This window comes from Rhipicephalus microplus, chromosome 9 (assembly GCF_043290135.1).
Source record: "Rhipicephalus microplus isolate Deutch F79 chromosome 9, USDA_Rmic, whole genome shotgun sequence".
NCBI classification, from domain to species: domain Eukaryota; kingdom Metazoa; phylum Arthropoda; class Arachnida; order Ixodida; family Ixodidae; genus Rhipicephalus; species Rhipicephalus microplus.
This window is the reverse complement of record NC_134708.1, coordinates 46,696,699-46,714,261: the sequence shown is the minus strand read 5'-3', so window position 1 is coordinate 46,714,261 and position 17,563 is coordinate 46,696,699. Positions and strand designations below refer to the sequence as shown.

Here is a 17,563-nt window from a genome sequence, read left to right as displayed (position 1 = left end):
GGGAAAGCAATGCCAAGCTATTTCATACACTGGGCGATGATTTAAACCCTAACCACAAGTTTTTGAAGAAACCCGCCGTTTCAGAAGCGACGTTTATTTCACACACTACGAGAAACTTGACTGTGATCGAGACGGGCTGCTGCACTTGCTAAAATGGTACCGGCATGAAAGTTTTCGTTTGTTCTTTTATTTGCTTCAAACAGAAGGTCACCCTCTCCAGAGCATATAAAATGGACTGACAAGCGTGCAGTATGTTTTGAAAAGCTAGTTTCGGTTTTTTCTGTATGTTTTAATTGCAAAATGACATGACATTCTTTCAATGTTCTCACACAAGGTCTCAGGTTTTCATGGCTGCTCCCCATCTGGCTCTATTGGCCACACACGTGGAGCCATATTGAATGTTTTTTGTGAGGCATAATGTCCACTTTGAATGTCGCAATGCCTAATGTCATGAGAAGCAGCTGTACTGGAAAATGAAATCTCGAGAGTCGACATGTAACATTGCATCACATTAGAGATGACATGGTGTGCCCCTCGAAAATCCCTTGAATGTGAAAATGAAATGTCTAATCAGCCCTTGCTGACCTTCACAATTGACCCAGGCGTTTCTGCATATAGGAGCCTTGCATGGTAGAGTAAACTCTCCTTTGAAAGTTCGTGTTGGTACCCCTTTATTAAAGTGTGGCCAAGCTGGTTTACTCAAACCTCCTGTTGCTGCAGTGGTAACAAACAACAGATTCATCACAGAGGCTCCCATTTGTTTTAAATAAATGCTATGCTTAAGGGGGCCTTGGAACAATTTTTCAAGACGCCATGGAAAGGATACACTAAAGGAGCTTATTGGCTCACGAATTCACCGCTGCAAAGATTTTTAGAATTCGTCCAGAACGAGCAGAGTTACAAAGATTCGTCGCACGCTGCAATTGAATTTTCTCTTTTCTCGTTTCAACAAAAGTGCTGGAAGCTAAGCAGGGAGGAATGGCACAGCAAAATTAAGTATGCCATGTGCACCTCATGGCTAAAGGAACTTACTCACCATACAATGTTTCAGTCACACAACCACATGCAAATAGGTATTCTGCGTTGTTCCTATTTATAGAATGGCTCATTATCCTGAATAGGTAGGACAACTATGCATTGAAGCTACATATTGAAAGTCATACAAACATATTTAAATATTAAGGTACTTCGACCACGACACACTGCACAATGAACTTATCAGCCTAAAAAAACTTACACCCGCTTCACTCATGAACATAGTCTTCAGATCACGAGCGCACAGATTGCTGCAAATGATAAACATAACACAAGCAAAATCGGTGTCCCGTAATCTGATAAAGAAACATAAACATAGTCACAGTTACATTGTAAGGGAAAAGCAATAATTACAATAGCAACGAATTGGATTGTTACACGAAGCAAGGCAAGCAGCTAACTTCTTTAGCATATGAACTTGCAGAACTTAACATGGTGTCATAATCAATTGCCATAAGTGAAAGGAGCGAAATGACTTTCACGCTGTCAATCCCTTCAGTATAAACAGCGGAGCAAACACAGCGTTCATAAGGTTTGAGCAGTCTGTTGATCTCGACCAACATAAAGCACACGTGACTGCACGCAGCCAATCAAAGTGTGCAGTTCCTTGTGGGTTCACACTTCAATCCATGGCCTGAAGTGTGCAGCTTGTATGATTCTCCGCAGATGAACAGACACACCTGCAAAAATACAGAGGTCTCGTTTAAAGCCGAACCGAACTCTTACAATTCACTCATCCGATTTCAATGTTGACACGAGCAAAACAGTATGCTAAATAGTTGCTCCATCATCTTAGCAATCCATGCTGGCCCACTTCTGCAACTTTGCTGCTACAGCTTGATACAGTGATGGAAGTGCCTTTTTATTTTTTAAAGCATACTTTGGAGCTGGAAAAGACCCACTTTAGAGCAACCTCAAGTGTTTTCAGAGCAGAAAAAAATTCTAGTTTAGAGAAGATATTAAATTTTTCCATACACTAATTGGAATTCAGAGCATTGCCAGAACATCTCATAAATATTAATACTGCTTATGAAATATATTTGAACAGACAATAGTCAAAATAAATTTCACGTGGAAAACAATAGCAGGTAGCCAAAGATGTACCATGAAATACGCTTTATGCTTAATATACTAGTACTTGTGGCAGAAATGAAATCAAACTGGTAAAGCTCAGTGCCACAATTTAGAAGTAACCACCACATTTGCACGTATGTTGCCAAATAAATAGTAGATTATCAATGTCAGATAAAAGCAATTCTGCTCATTTGACAATTTGCCACACTAGACTGGATGTCTAGCTGAAAAAAAAAAAGAAAAGCAGCCAGATGAGTTATATGCATATACGCAAACTCTTGTTGCATAAATGAGATCAGAGCCGATAATTCTGCACACTAGCAGCATACTGGGACGATAGTACACAGATTCTTTTCAGTTTCTTTAGGGCGTATGGGTGGGTATAACAATAAAAGTTCGTAATTCTCAATCTCTCAGTGTCATTTTGGAGCAAGTTTGGAGCAATTACTAACATGAATTACTCTTTGGAGCAACATTTCTCTTTCGGAGCAGTTTGGAGCAACGCTTCCATCAATGTTGGCATGGCCACATTGGGTACTGATGGTAGGAAATTGGGGATTGGTAACATTTTACCCTTTGTGATGAACATACTGGAAGTGTTTTTTTTTTAACTTCTCGCCGACCACAGCCCTTCAATCATTAAACATCCCATCACAACTCTCGCGATACCAAGACGAAGCTTTAAAATTTTCATACGGAATTATTAACTCCTCCTCTGGCCTTGGCCATGGTAACCTCATCACATTTACTGATGGTAGTTGTACCCGCAGTTCCTACGCTTTGAATGTAACACCTTTCTTTTCTCGTACTAATACCTTTAAACACAGTTTTTTTCCGCGTGCAATAGAACTGTGTAATTCCCTGCCTGGTAGCATTCGCTCCTTACTGCTAACCAACTTCATAGTTGCTGTCGATGAATATCTTACTGACACGTACATAACTTCATTTTTACTTTTGCTTTGTTACGAGTATACTTGCTTCACAATTTGTATTATTTGTTTGTATTTTTTCTCTGTTGCCTAGTATTATATAACGTCCTTTTCCTGCGATAGCCCTGAATAGGGCTGCAGTATGTATAAATAAATAAATAATAACAAAGCAGTGCATTTCAAAAAGGACACAAATGTGAGTATTGAGCCAATGAACAGGCACAGGCCTCCACATAACGTTTCAGCACAAAGCTGCCCTTCTTTAGCATAGGCACAAGGTGTAACTTTACGCTTTTCACAAGTGTTTTCACATGGAACAAGGACATAAAAAGTGCACGAGGGACTACACAGCGTGCACTGACATAGACAGGGTAGGTCCTTTCATTTTCTTGAACATTAAAGCGACACTAATAATACCGATTATTTTCATATCGTTGCATTACTCTTTTGGAATGCCAAAACCACCCTGTTTAGTTCAAGAAGGTGATTGGTAAGCAACAAAACGCAAGAAAATTCAGTTGGAGATACCATCTTAAAGTTCTTGTTATCTGTCACCATGAAGTGATTGAATTTTACCACGCACATTGGACCTATATTATTTTTGCTGGGTAAAAATGAAGTAGATTGCCCTCTGGAGGGGGGGGGGGCAAAGACATGGACTTAACGCACCAAGTTCCAAGGGAATTTCACTTTGCAAATGTGGCTGAAATATGAAAACACACACTTGGAAATCTGTGGCAAAACATGCAAAGATTTCGTTGCGGAATTAAAAGGCGACACTTTGCCCTTTATTGTATAGACCGTCTTATCAAAGCTAAAATGGTGAAAGTTAAGAACACTAGAGTTCTAAGAGTACAATTTATCAACTTAAATAAATTCACTACATTTCCTTGTGAGTCTTTTCAAGGTCAGTAGTTAAATAATTAAAATGCAATAATTTACATTTCAGCACTCACCCAATCACTTGAAGCCATGGTTAATAATTTCAGTTACATTTCAATGTAAATGTATAAGGTTGAATAATTTTCTGTGATGAGTACAAGTATGGTGTACACATCTTCATAGAAGATGTCCAATGAACATGACTTCATAGAATCATTTTTAAAAAATTATTAATAATTTTTTTTTCTACAAGTACATATACAATCTATTGCTTATTGCGACTCTAAACTGTTTCTGGTGAACTGAACTCCGCACTCCCCAATATGCATGCTCTGCTTTCATGATTAAAAATGAGATGTCCAAAGAGGTGCTTGCACAACTTATTAAGGGTAAGTCAAAACTATGACTCAGGAATGTTAAGTGCTCAGAGTTCACAGTCACGCAAGAAGCTGACTACAAATATGAGCACTTCTGTTTCTGTTTGAACTTCACCAACTCTTATCTTTAGAACATTCGTGCTTTAATCATTTTCAAGACCATCGAAATGTTGTTGCTGTCGTTGCTTAAATAAAGATCATGAAAGACAGTTGAACCGAGCATTATTTTTACAACAGCAAAAGGCATTTTGTTATCATGCAAGAGATGATGAAGTCAGCAATGCGTGCTTTAATCTCAACAATTCTGACCTTGATATTGTTGAATATACCATGTTAATACATTGGCAGGAAGCCCAATGCTGCACAAAGACGCGCGAAGCAGGTGAAAGGCAGGGCTGCTCATTAGCATAAAAAAGAAGTGTTCAACTAGGGCAAGGCGGGTTTCAGTCTTTCTTATCTGTCTCTACAGCGTTCACATTCTACCTATTTGCATTTTTGCCAAGTGAGCCTTTGCATTTAGTAATTAAAATGAAAAATCAACAGTTACTTTCACCCAAGTGTGCCCACTGTTACTGCTCTTTGTTGAAGTCGGCTGATTTCTGGTACTTTTTTTTATTTGTCAGCAACACTTGGTCCTGGCAACCATGTTCCTTAGGCGTGTTACTCCATCTTGACGATTCCTGGATGAGGTCTGGGAAGAATTTCCATGACATGCTACCTGCCTGGGTGAAGAGTGACAAGACTGCTTTGCGGGCAACCAGTGTATGCAGGGTGCTCCCACTTGAGTGCCACAAATTCTTCTGGTAGCTTCAGCTCTGGCCACTCATGTTTACTCGGTTGTGGACCATTGTCCTTCTACGTCAGCCCACTCTTTGCGTTAGATGTCACTTCAGGTGCGATTTCTTTCATTTCCATTCCGTGGTGATGTCCTTCCCCCTCTTCTGTTTTTCTGGCCTTCCGTGGTGGATGGCTGAAGACGTTAGCACTGCATAGATATTCCGCCGCTAGGTACTCGATTTTGTAGTCGCATGCTGACATGAGAGACGAAATACAGCATACATGGTGACCGCGCTCGTTGAATGGGCTTAGCATGGACCAAGTCTTAAAAGCGGCCTCTGATTTGTCGCATTTATGAAGAGCCTTACTTACAGGAAGAGATTAAACTTCAGCAAGGCATTTGACAAGTGCTTCCCAGTACGCGTAAGCATAGCTTTTTTCGGCTAAGTTTATGGTTGTCGACGTACATGCAACTGGCCTCTCTCTGCCATCTCCACCCACATGACTCAGCAAGGTGCCTAGTACATTAGGCGACATGGCACAGGCAAGCACTACGGGATCACTGATATCGCAATTGACTGGCGCGAGCGACCAGTGGATTTTTCTCTCACTGAACTGCTTCTGCCTGTCTCAAACCAATGCCACTCCTAAACTTCGAGCTGCTCCTATCAAAGTTGTTAGAAAAGCTCAAATCTCCTAAAAATACTTAAAAGTACTTTTTCGCATGTCAGTGGTGGAACCTAGCGAGTCGTGTGGACTTTGTTTTCAATCACTTGCGTCCCTACAAACCTTACTGACAATCTGAAGTAAAACACTTCCTCAACACAGATTTCACTGGCAGATCATTTACATAGATTCTCTGCAGCAGTTCTCAGAAACTAGTATTCTGCAACAAAACTTGTTGCTGGGCAAGTTGGCTCATACTTGAACGGCAAGAATGGTACGCCCAAATTATACGCAACCATGTTTTTTTTCTTACTGTGTCGTTGTGGACAATCTGTGCATACGACTTCTAGCTTTCTAGCACCTTGCAGCGTGACATCCCTTTTACCAATTAAGACGTAGGCCAGGAACACGAGAGCTCTATCCAATTTATACAACAGTTCTTCCATGCACACTGAGCTGCAAATAATACGAACCACTGGAGTGCACACCGAAATTGCCATCTGAAGTTTCTAATGGCGAGCTGTGTGCTGTCGAGGGCATAGCTGTGGCCTGTATTCAACAGAGGAGCTGCTACCAACAAACGGCTCGACACCAGACGATGCGGATGGCAATTTCACAGGGCGGATGCAATAGTATTCAGTATGCAAAGTGTTTAGTATTTTGGTAAGCTGGTACATGAGAAAGGGAAGACAACCACACGTTTGTAGCACGAAGCCGCAAGAAAGTCCACACGGATTTCTCAGAAAAAAAATTTTGTCCTGGTCCGGGGTTCGAGCCCGGGACCTACGCCTTTCTGGGGTGACTGCTCTTGACAATTGACAGGGCGAGCGCGAATTCATCGACAACTCGAAGCACGTGAACACAATTGTCAATTGCTGCCTTCTTGGTTAGCTCAATTGGTAGAGCAACCGCCCCGGGCATTGGTGCCGAGTTGTAAACCTGGACCAGGACAAATTTTTGCCAACTAGAAGCTTTTCTTTCCAAGAAATCCACACGAATTTCTTTGTGACTTCGTGCTACAAATGGGTAGTTGTCATTGTTCCCCTTCTTAACCCTTCCGCCACCTTGCGGCTTTCCGCAGAACTCATTTGCATTTGGTACATGTTTATAGAAAACGAGAAACAGTGCAAGGCACGTGTTAAAGACGGACCTAGCACTAACTTGAAACCAAATCTTTATACTGTGCAAGGTAGTATGTATATGCACTTAAACCATGAACTCATATGCACATGGATCATCCCCACATCATTTCATGATACAGGCCTCCTTGTGTATAACCGCCTTGATCAGAATAAAGCTCTGGTTGTAAGTCGGCGCTTGGTCAGTCTCTGTTATTTTGGCATCAGGTTCGCACTGTTCCTCGTTTTTTTATGCATAATTTCGGCATGTGCTCGGGTGGTCCATATTATACTGTGGCCGACTATACATATTGTCATCATTATCAGCCTGACAACGCCCACTGCAGGACAAAGGCCTCTCCCATGTTCCGCCAGTCAACTCAGTCCTGTGCTTGCTGCTGCCACTTTATATCTGCAAACTTCCTAATCTCATCTGCCCACCTAAGTTTCAGTCTCCCCTTCAGCCGTCTGCCTTCTCTTGGAATCCAGTCTGTGATCCTTAATGCCTAGCAGTTGTCTTGCCTTTGCACTACATGTCTTGCCCATGACCATTTCTTCTTGATTTTGACTATGATGTCCTTAACACCCGTTTGTTCTCTGACATACTCTGCTCTCTTCTTGTCTCTTAAGGTTACGCCTATCATTTTCCTTTCCCACCGTTCGCTGTAACGTCTGCAATTTAAGCTGAACCCACTTCGTAAAACTCCAGGTTTCTGCTCCGTAGGTAAGTACTGGCACGATGCAGCTGTTATTTACCTTCCTCTTGACAGATGGTGTCAATCTACCAATCTTAATTTCAGAGTGCTTGGCGAATGTGCTCCAGCCCATTCTTATTCTAGTAACTTCAATCTCGTGGTTCGGCTCTGCGGTTACTACCTGTCCTAAGTAGATGCAATCTTTTACATCGTCAAGTGCATCTGCACATAAAATGTACAAGTACATAGTGTACATAACCAACAATGAGCCGCAGCCTCTACTGCACCATACTGGAAGCAAGAAACGCACAATGTGTAGCAACTTACAAGTCGGCTGCCTTTCCATCGACACCTCATCAGAAGCTTTAACCACAAAAACTACGAGCACCAAGTAGGCTTCACAAAGAGCTGTTCTGGTGTTTGCAGCCAGGGGATACATTTGCCACTCCACTACACAGTCAACTGTGCTCTTGTAGTTCCGACACAACTTTAACGATTCTTCATTCACGTGTCGCCCAATTTGAGTGGTATGCAAGCTGGAAAATGGCTCGACTTGTCTCCTGCCCGCATCACCTTTGGTCTTCATGAAAAGAGTACTTGCAATGCTCTCAAGAGTTGTAGTGGTGCCTAAGGGTGTGTTCTGTTCCACATGGGAGCTCATCTCTCCTTCCAAGTTAGGGCTAAAGAGTGTCGAATGCTTCTTGAGCAACGCTTTCATTTCGCCACTAGCAGCTCAATGTGGCGGACGTGCATTATGGATACCACTCAGGCTTTTATGCACAAGAGATTGAAGCAGACCCCGTGCGTAAGCCTGATATCTGTTATATCCCCTGCAACCAATGGCAGACGATGCTCACATTCTTTCATTTGCACACTCACTGTTGGTTTGCCCAACAAATTCTTTCTGTTCTTGTAAGCCCAGAAGTGACGACAAATAGGATGCAGAGTCCTCTTCGATATGTGCAGTTTCCAGATAGTCTGATCGTGACAGCTGATCCCACTGCACAATGGGTGTGTGCACAGGGGTAACAGTCGACTCCTAGTCGTCTGAGGGGTGCTACCATCACGACTTAAAGTGCAGGGCCACGCCTACGCAGTTTTTTTGACGATAACGGCGGACGAGGTCTCCTGATGTTTAATGTCGAGACTTCCCTTTTTTACTCTAAGCCGGGGAATAAAGGCCGGCCGTTTTGAAAAGCACGCCTTCTCATTTAGACTTTTGTGTCGCTTGCTTTCTTCAGGATTCTACAATGAAACTTGACTTCCTTCCAAGTGGTTGAGAACCCTGCGCACGTCTACGCACCGCACTTTATTGGCCTATTCGGCTTCCGCTGCTGCACATTTCCATAGTCAAGGCTGGCTAGTCACCTCACAGCACGAACACGCCATACACAGCGTTCTCGCGATGGCTCTCGTCGACTTCCCTTCCACCAAAATTCCACCAAGTTAAAATGTACTAGAATAACCAGGTGAATTGGGTTCAGCAGTACCGTGAGCCGCATACTTTCACGATGTGGCTTCGTTGCTTACAGAGGTGGCACTCATCGTGTGAACAAGACGGTTGGATGCGAGCTGTCCGCAGTATCCTTATTGCAAAGGCTTTCTTTTTAATATTCACGCCTCACTGTAACAGAATTTGGACGAGTACACACCTATGAAGCGAACATATTCGCCCGAGTTCTCAGGAGAAGCAGGCGAACCACAGACTACAGGTGTAACCCCTCTTCGATGTAGACCGGACTCTCAAGAGGAAAGCTGTTCCTGCGTTCCAAACTTGAATCACTGCACTGTCAGCGACGGTAAGAAATGGTTTGAAAACACTACAGGTGTAACTACTCTTCGATGAAGTCCGGACTCCCAGGAAAAAGAAAAAAGCTGTTAAAAAAGTGGTTTGACAGAGGCCTGCAGTTGATCTTTTCGCAGACCGCAGCCGGTAGTGCGCCAGGAGAACGAAAGGAGCGAGCGATGGCAGGGTCGCATACGCTGCGGAGTATTGCTCTCTCTTGTCCCCATCGATGTCATTTGCAAGAAACTTTGACCCACGTGCTCTGTGTGAGTGAGTGAGAACAACTTTATTATGGTCCAGTGCAGACGCTGAGGTTGCCACGCGTGACCCGGCTACTCCCACGTGGGGACCGGCAGGTCTAGCCTGACGGCCCTGTCACGGGCACACTGGACGGCCAGGATTTGGTCCTGAAGTTCTGGGCTGTGCAGAAGCGCATCCCACTCGGGTTTGCTATAAGTCGGTCCAAGCGACCCGCACTCCCAGAGCATGTGTGCTAACGTAGCGATCTGCCCGCAAGCGGCATCAGGGAATTTGTGAGGATAAATTGCATTTAGATATGCTAACGACGGGTACGAATGGGTTTGAAGTAAGCGCAACGAGACGGCCTGTGCTCTATTGAGTTTTGAATGTGGCATTGGGAATGCCCACCTCGCCATGTAGTAATACTTGGTAATCTCGTTGTGTGTAGTAGGTGTGTCTTTATGTCCCACGTCGTCGGCACTGGAGCCGTCGCCCAGGTCGAGCAGCGCGGTCAGTGAGTGCGCGCGCTGCTGTGTGGGCCGACTCGTTCGGGTTCAGTGCAGCGCCGTTTATGCAGCCGACATGCACGGGGAACCAATGTATGGTATGAGGGACAATCGTATAGCTGGTGGAGCTGTTCAAGATTCTGGCTGCCTGTGTTGATATGCGGCCCTTGTGAAAGGCTCTGACTGTGGATTTGGAGTCGCTGTACACTTCTTCGCACCGACCATTTAGCAGAGCGAGTGCGATGGCCACTTGTTCGGCCACCCGGGGATTCGTTGTGCGTACCGCGGCGCAGTTCGAAGTTGAGCCCGTCTGGTCCACAACCACCGCTGCGAACTTTTTGACATCTCGATATGCTGCAGCGTCAACGAAACTTGCATTTACGCCACCTTTTCCCAGTTGCTTCAGTACAGCCGTCGCCCTTGCCCGACGACGTCCCTCATTGTGTACAGGGTGAGTGTTGCGGGGTATTGGGGCAACAATGACGTTTTCCTGTATGTTTTGACATACGCACATTATTTGTTTCCAGCTCCATTGGGTTAAAACCTAGCTCGCCAAGTATGCGCCGACCAGCCGTCGTAGTGGACAAGCGAGCCAGCTGCGAGCGTTGCTGCGCTTCCACTATCTCGGCAGCAGAGTTGTGCACACCGAGCGCGAGCAAGTTCTCGGTGTGTGTGAGTACGGGAAGCCCCAGTGCTTTCTGCTTTCTTGACGGTCTTTCTGATAATCACGTCGAGCTTGTCCCACTCCGACCTAAGCCAGTTGTGCATGGCAACGGTGTAGGTAAAGTGACAGAGCACGAACGCATTGATGAGCCTTAACAAATTGTCTTCATTAAGGCCTCTATGTCTCCCGGAGACTCTTTTGACGACTCGAAAAGCGTTGTCAGTCTTGGCGACAATCTTCCGCAGAGCAGTACCGTTGCCACCCTTCGCTTCAATAAACATGCCGAGAATCCGGATGGTGTCTACCCTCGGGATTTCCTCGCCGTCATTCGTGTAAATGTGTATATCGCTTTCTTCGACGGGGTTTCCATCCCTTTGGTCGGCCACCTCGTTCTTTTCTATAGAGCAGGAGCTCCGACTTGGCGGGCGAGCATCTGAGTCCCGTTTGGCGCAAGTACAATTCCACCTCGGCGACTGCTTCTTGAAGGGCATCTTGCACCCGGCCTTCGCTGCCGCCAACGCCCCAAATTGTGATGTCATCGGCGTAGATGGTATGCTTGATGCTGTCCACGCTAGCCAGTCTTTTCGACAGTCCGATTATGCAGAGATTGAACAGCACTGGAGAAATCACAGACCCCTGGGGCGTGCCTCGATGTCTGAGTGATATGTCGTCAGAGAAGAAGTTCCCGATGCGCAGCCTCGCTTTTCTTCCAGACAAGAAGGACTTGATGTAGTTGTACAGCCTGGGCCCAAGCTCGAGTTTCGCCACAGTCTCCAAGATGAATTCGTGCTTGATGTTGTCAAAGGCCTTTTCTAGGTCTAGGCCAAGACGAGCCTTTATATCTCTAGAGTATCCATCAAGATTAGATTTGTGGTGTTTAACGTCCCAAAACCATCATATGATTATGAGAGACGCAGAGTATCCATCAAGGACTGGGTGCTTAATGAGCAGCATTGCATCCTGCATTGAAAGGCCGGTACGAAACCGAATCATATTGTGCGTATAAATCTCATTTCCCTCCAGGTAGTCGTTAAGTCTGTTGAGAATTGCGTGCTCTGCCACCTTACCCACGCACGACGTGAGGGAAATGGGGCGAAGATCCTCAACGCTAGGAGACTTTCCTGGCTTGGGAATCAGTACGGTGTCAGCTAGCTTCCATTCCTCAGGAACCCTTCCCGTTTTTCATGCTTCATTGATGAAACCAGTTAGATGTTCTATGGATGCGTCGTCGAGGTTTCTGAGGGTTCTGTTCGTGATCCCGTCTGGCCCTGGTGCCGACTTGCGATTGAGCATTCGTATCACTCTCCTGATTTCGGCCTCTGAAAAGTCTTCGTCTAGTTCGGGTAGAGGAGAACCGCCATACTCTGGGAACACGCCGTCTTCATCCTCTCGTTCGACCGACAGGTACTTGGAAACTAATCGGGTAACGAGTTTGTCAACCCCCTGATCTTTGGTGGCTTCGTGAAGGGCACGGGCTAAAGTGTGTCTGGTTGGCTCTAGTGCTGTGCTCGTCCAGGAGGTGCTCCAGAAGGTGCCAGGACTTGCCATTTCTGATTTGACCGTCGACGGACTCGCACAACTCGTCCCACTGCTGTGTGCACAGTGTGTCGCAATGTTGTTCGATTTCTTTGTTCAACTTTGATATTCTTTGCCGCAGCCTACGGCTGTGCCTCTGCTTCTTCCATCGAGAAAATAGAGCTGTCTTGGCTTCGAGCAGGTGGGCAAGCCTACTGTCCATCTTCTCCACATTTAAATCTGTCTTTATCTTCTTGGTGGCAGTGGTGGTATCTCTGCGGATGCCCTCGCAACATTCCTCGAAATTATCAGGAGCACTGGCCCTTGTACCGCGGATGCTGCGAAAAAGACCCAGTCAACCACCGTGAACTCTCGGACTCTGCTACGGTCCACTATAATAGAAGTTTGTAGAACGTAGTGGTCGCTGCCAAAATCCATGGCGGTGTTAGCCCATGTAGTCTTTTCGACATTCTTGATGAAAGCGAGGTTTGGCGTCGTGTCTCTGGTCGCAGAGTTGCCTATCCGCGTAGGAAAAGCCTTATCAGTGATTAAGGTAAGGTCTAGTTCGGTGACGTCCTGCCAGAGGTCACGACCTTTTCTCGTCTCATACACGTATTCCCATAAGCCATGTGGTGCATCGAAGTCACCGACTATGACAAGGGGCCGAGGACCGGCTAATTCAACTGCCCTCTCAAGCAACGTCTTGAAATGCTGGCGCCTGTGCCTGGGGTTACTGTAGACATTCAAAACAAAAACACTGTTTTTCCGCTGATTGCGCCATGGTGTGTGAAGTAGGATCTATACCATTACATATTCGATATTGCATCTGGCCATCTGCAAGTTGTGGGCGACGTGCGTCAGCTTTTTACTCATAAGTGTGCAGACACCTCGTCCTCCTGACTGACCAGGGACCGTCCCGTAACCAGAAAGGGATGCTGAAGAAGCTAAGGTCTCTTGAAGCGCTATAATTTGAGGTTTCTTCGTTATTGTTCTAAAGTACTGCTGCAAGTGTGCTCTTTTATCAGCGTACCCCCTGCAGTTCCATTGCCAAATACAGACAGTGTCTTTCTTTATCGTTATCCATAATGGATTCTACTTTGATCACCGCCCTGGGGAGTCAGTGTTGTTCGAAAAATCTGTTCATCTTCATAATAAGCTCTTCGGCTATCGACTTGTACGGGAATGGCCATTTCCACGTTGTTAGGTGACGCACCCTGTGGCGCAGATTTAGGCAGTTTGGCGTGAATTTCTAGCGCAATGATGCGCTCGTTCATTACCCTAAGCCCCTCTACTGGGTCACCGAGTGCAGCCTGCATCTGCCCAACACTCTCCGTGAGGCTAGCTACACTCTCTGCCACCATCTTAATGTTCTCTGTAATTGTAACCAGCGTTTGCTTAATCTCCTCGACTTGAGATTCCGTGTTCTTAAGCTTGCTTACTACCGCTCTGCGTTTAGTTGCCATGGGCCCATCACTAATAGGAGCCGGAACCGGCGTATCGGTTGTTTCGCCTTCAGTTTTGCTGTGCATCGTGCTCAGCATTCTTTCAAACTCTGCCATTTCATTTGCCATTTTAGTAAGCGTATCCTTAAGCTCGGCGTTTTTCTTTTTCAATCGTAATATCTCCGCATCTCTAGCATGCTCTGGGGACGGGTCGCATCACATGGGTTGCTCGCCGTCATTACTACGAACCCTGTCGGCCCAGGTTAGGTTTGACTTGCCCCTGCTCTGGTCCTCGGTGGCGTGGACTGCCCGGGACAGCTGGAGTCCCCGTGCGTGCCCGCAGTCTGTCCTGGGCGAGGGGTTTGGTCTGGTGCTCGGTGCGTCAGCCTTTCCGTGGCCAGGTTCGAGACCGGATCCGGAACGGGCACTGGAGCTGGGACGTGGTCTGGTGCCACCCCTGGATTGAGATCGTGTCCTGGACATGAAGCGGGCCCCGGATCTCGAACGGGATCCGAGACGCAATCTGGACGTGGAACGACTCCTGCAGCTGCCTCTGGTTCTGAATCTCCCTCGTAATTTGAATCGGCCTCCAGGAGTCGATGGTCCAGGCTGGCCCTGCTGATGACAGTCGTTGAGCTCGAGGAAGCCATCGACATTGACGGATGGAGACCTCTCCCGAAGGGCGCGGGCCCTAAGGCCTCGCCTGCGCCTGACGACATAGAATATCCGATATTGGTGCTGGCATTCCCTGGATGCGGTGAGGTGCTTTGCGCCACACAAACTGCATATTGGTTCACAAACATGATCCTCTTCTTGCTGGATAGCTTGTCTGCAAGCCTTGCAGACTGAAGCGTCAGGCGTCGGGCAGACGTCAGAGCGGTGTCCTAGTCGGCCGCAGGCATAGCAAACATCAACTTGCTTGCTGTATAAAGTGCACTTGATGAGGGTGCCACCATAGGAAACATAATTGGGAACCTTGTACCCGTCGAACAGCACTATGATCACGCCAGTATTCTTGATTCTTTTTGCTCCGAGGGCCAGTGGATTTCTCGCGTTGACAATCTTCCGGTCGATGGCTCCTGGATCATCACTAAGAGGGATCCTATGGATGACTCCCTTGCAGGTGGCATGCGGAGCAGCAACATATGCACCGACTTCGTGGCGCTGTCCGGCCACCGTAATAGCTTCAACGTTAACGTAGCACTTAACATTCTCTTGGCTCGAAGTACTGACGACCATAATATTTTGCAGGTGATTAGGGCATATTGTGTCCGTGCTTCTCTCTTCCGGGCCGAGCCCCGCCGCACTCCATATAGCCTCTGCCACGACAGACGCACCAGACTTGCTAATACACAGACCGCCTCTCGGCCTCACGACGACCTTAGTTTCTTCACATGGCAGCGGTGGCATCTTGCTTCCCTTATAAGGTTTTTCTTTACATCTCCGAAGCTGTGACGGCCGGGCGTAGGTTCTTGAGCATTCGTCTTAGACGCCGGCGTTCCGGCGCCAGCAGCTCTACTGGCTCTCCTCACATCCGATCGTCTTTTAGTCACCGTAATCCACCCGGAATCCTTGTTATTCTCTTCAGCGTCCCCCGGGGTCTTCGATGATTCATATTCCATCTCTTAACGTGGCGAGAACAAGTCATTTTATGTTTGAGACGCTGTGCCTGTGCACCACGCAAACAACGGCGCGGCCGGGCCGAACGACGGCGTCTGTAGCTGCTCACTCAGCGTCGTCGTCACGAAAGTCACTTATTAATGTACAAATAGTCCACCCACCGGTGTGATTCTTGTGTCCACAGCGTCCCGGTGATCTTAGAAGTCCGTTGCGACTCAATTTCGGGTGAATGCGGCCTCACATAACACCAAGAAGCGAAGAAATCACTGAAGCCGATCGCAACGTCGGACGCGGAAAACTGGTAGGTGTCCTGTGTCCACGTGCTTTGATTTGACCCAACAACAGCGGCAAGCGCGATCAACAACAAAATAACCAACCACATTATTCTGTGGGTTAGACGACATAATAAGCCTAGAAGTTATTTTGACAGCTAGCTCCACAGAGAAATAAAAATAAAAACAAGTTTTTTTTTTGTCTATTTGCTACATCACAAAAGCTCATTTTGTGGGCCACGTAGGCCAGACCGTGATGTTCTAGGTGTACTGTGGTAAAGCTATGTAGAACCGTACACTTCTCGACGACGGTTTCTTTTTTTTTTCTTTTGGCGCATCGTATCTTGCCGTCCTGCGATGCCAAACGCTACCGACAGACTGAAAAAGGACGCGCGGACCACCGCGCAGAAAGGCGTCACATTAAACCAGTTATTCGATTTCGAAAACCGGATTGACGGGATATTCGGTTGGTTATTCGGTTAACAATACCGTGATATTCGGGTAATTGAATAACCGGATTGTTATTTTGTAATGCTACGACAAATATTCGTTTTTTTTTTTTTGGATTATCGTGTTTGTAGAAAACATTACAACCATTCGTACAAGTCCGATATGTGCTATTATTGACCTTATCACATTATTGATTTGTCTTAATGTGGGATATTACGTTAGTTACAAATGATAATGTCTCCTGAAAAGTAGCTGTGATTACCCATTCACAAACGTTCCATTAGTTATGAATATCAGCAGGGTGTGCAAGTGCATGCACAGTTAATTTATGCCAGTAATGAATTAAAAGCTGCGCATGTTGTGCCTGTGCACATCTAACAGCACTTAAATGTCAAAAAGTTCCTTAGCGAGACTAAATATGCGGATAACCGGGTGCACATTCATTCAAACCGGATAAACAGAGTTCCAGTTTTTTTTTGTTTTTTTTTTTATCCGGCTTTCAAGGCCAGATTTACTTTTCTCCGGTTTAACCGGATAGCCGGTTTGGCGCATACCTTCCAGCCCTACAGCACAGGGTAGTATGTCAAATATTCACGATTGAATGATTGATGCACTACGTAGAACATTTTTTTTTCTGCGAAAGACGACATTTCTTCAAATTTATACTTGTAACATAGGGACTTCCACTGTGGCAATCACGGAGGAAAGAATAAGTTGTTTCCTCCCTCCACTGCGGCGATATTTTGCCACATTCATAAACATTTGCCTCCAAAGAAAAAGCTTGCTAGCGTTGTGACGTGTCATGCCCCCACCTTCCAATTTGCCCAAAACTCCGTATTCTGGGCAAAGCTTTTAGTTTTGTGCAACACTGCAGCTATGAATCTCTCGAAGTACCGTGAGAGAACAAAAAAGGGGGAAAAAAAACCCAACAGCAGTAGCGGCGTACGCTTCCAGGAAGAGGGGGCGGGCCTCGGGAAGTTCAAACCTTCCACCCTTCCGATTTTTTTTCATTTCATTGCTGAACACCCCTTCCTAAAGAAAACAACAAAAAGAAGACAATTGTCACTTATCATTATCATTCATCTGCAATGTCGCTGCAGCCCTGAGACACAATACAAGTACACCAGCTTTCTTATGTCGCAGTGGCATACAGAAAATGAAAAAGGGCCAGATGATGCAGCTTGCGATGAAAAAATCCATGTCGAGTTGACATTTCGACAACTAACCTCTGTTTAGGGATTTTTTTATTGACATACAGGGCATTGCAAGAAATGTGGTCATGAAAAATCCTCGGAAATAAGAAAAACAACATTTACTAGCTGCCTTCACGTTTATTTTTGTAGCGGCAGACATAGATAGATATAGATACATCAACCACGGCAGTATATGAAGAAATGAAGTCAACTTTTTAATTAATGAAGAATTGAAGTTCGTTGGGCAAAGATCTTATTACCAGTTTGTGTGCATGTACATGCACGCAAAGGAAGACCAAGATAATGAATGGCCTGGCCTGGT

General features: G+C 45.9%; 1 long non-coding RNA gene across 1 annotated transcript; it reads right to left on the bottom strand.

The window, feature by feature from the left end:
• Nucleotides 1-18: 18 nt before the first annotated feature.
• Nucleotides 19-15,675, bottom strand: LOC142771731 (uncharacterized). The gene is made up of 2 exons (XR_012886111.1): nucleotides 15,488-15,675; nucleotides 19-1,715 (listed from the first exon to the last, which is right to left on the bottom strand). It is a non-coding gene; the product is annotated as an uncharacterized LOC142771731 (long non-coding RNA).
• Nucleotides 15,676-17,563: the final 1,888 nt, after the last annotated feature.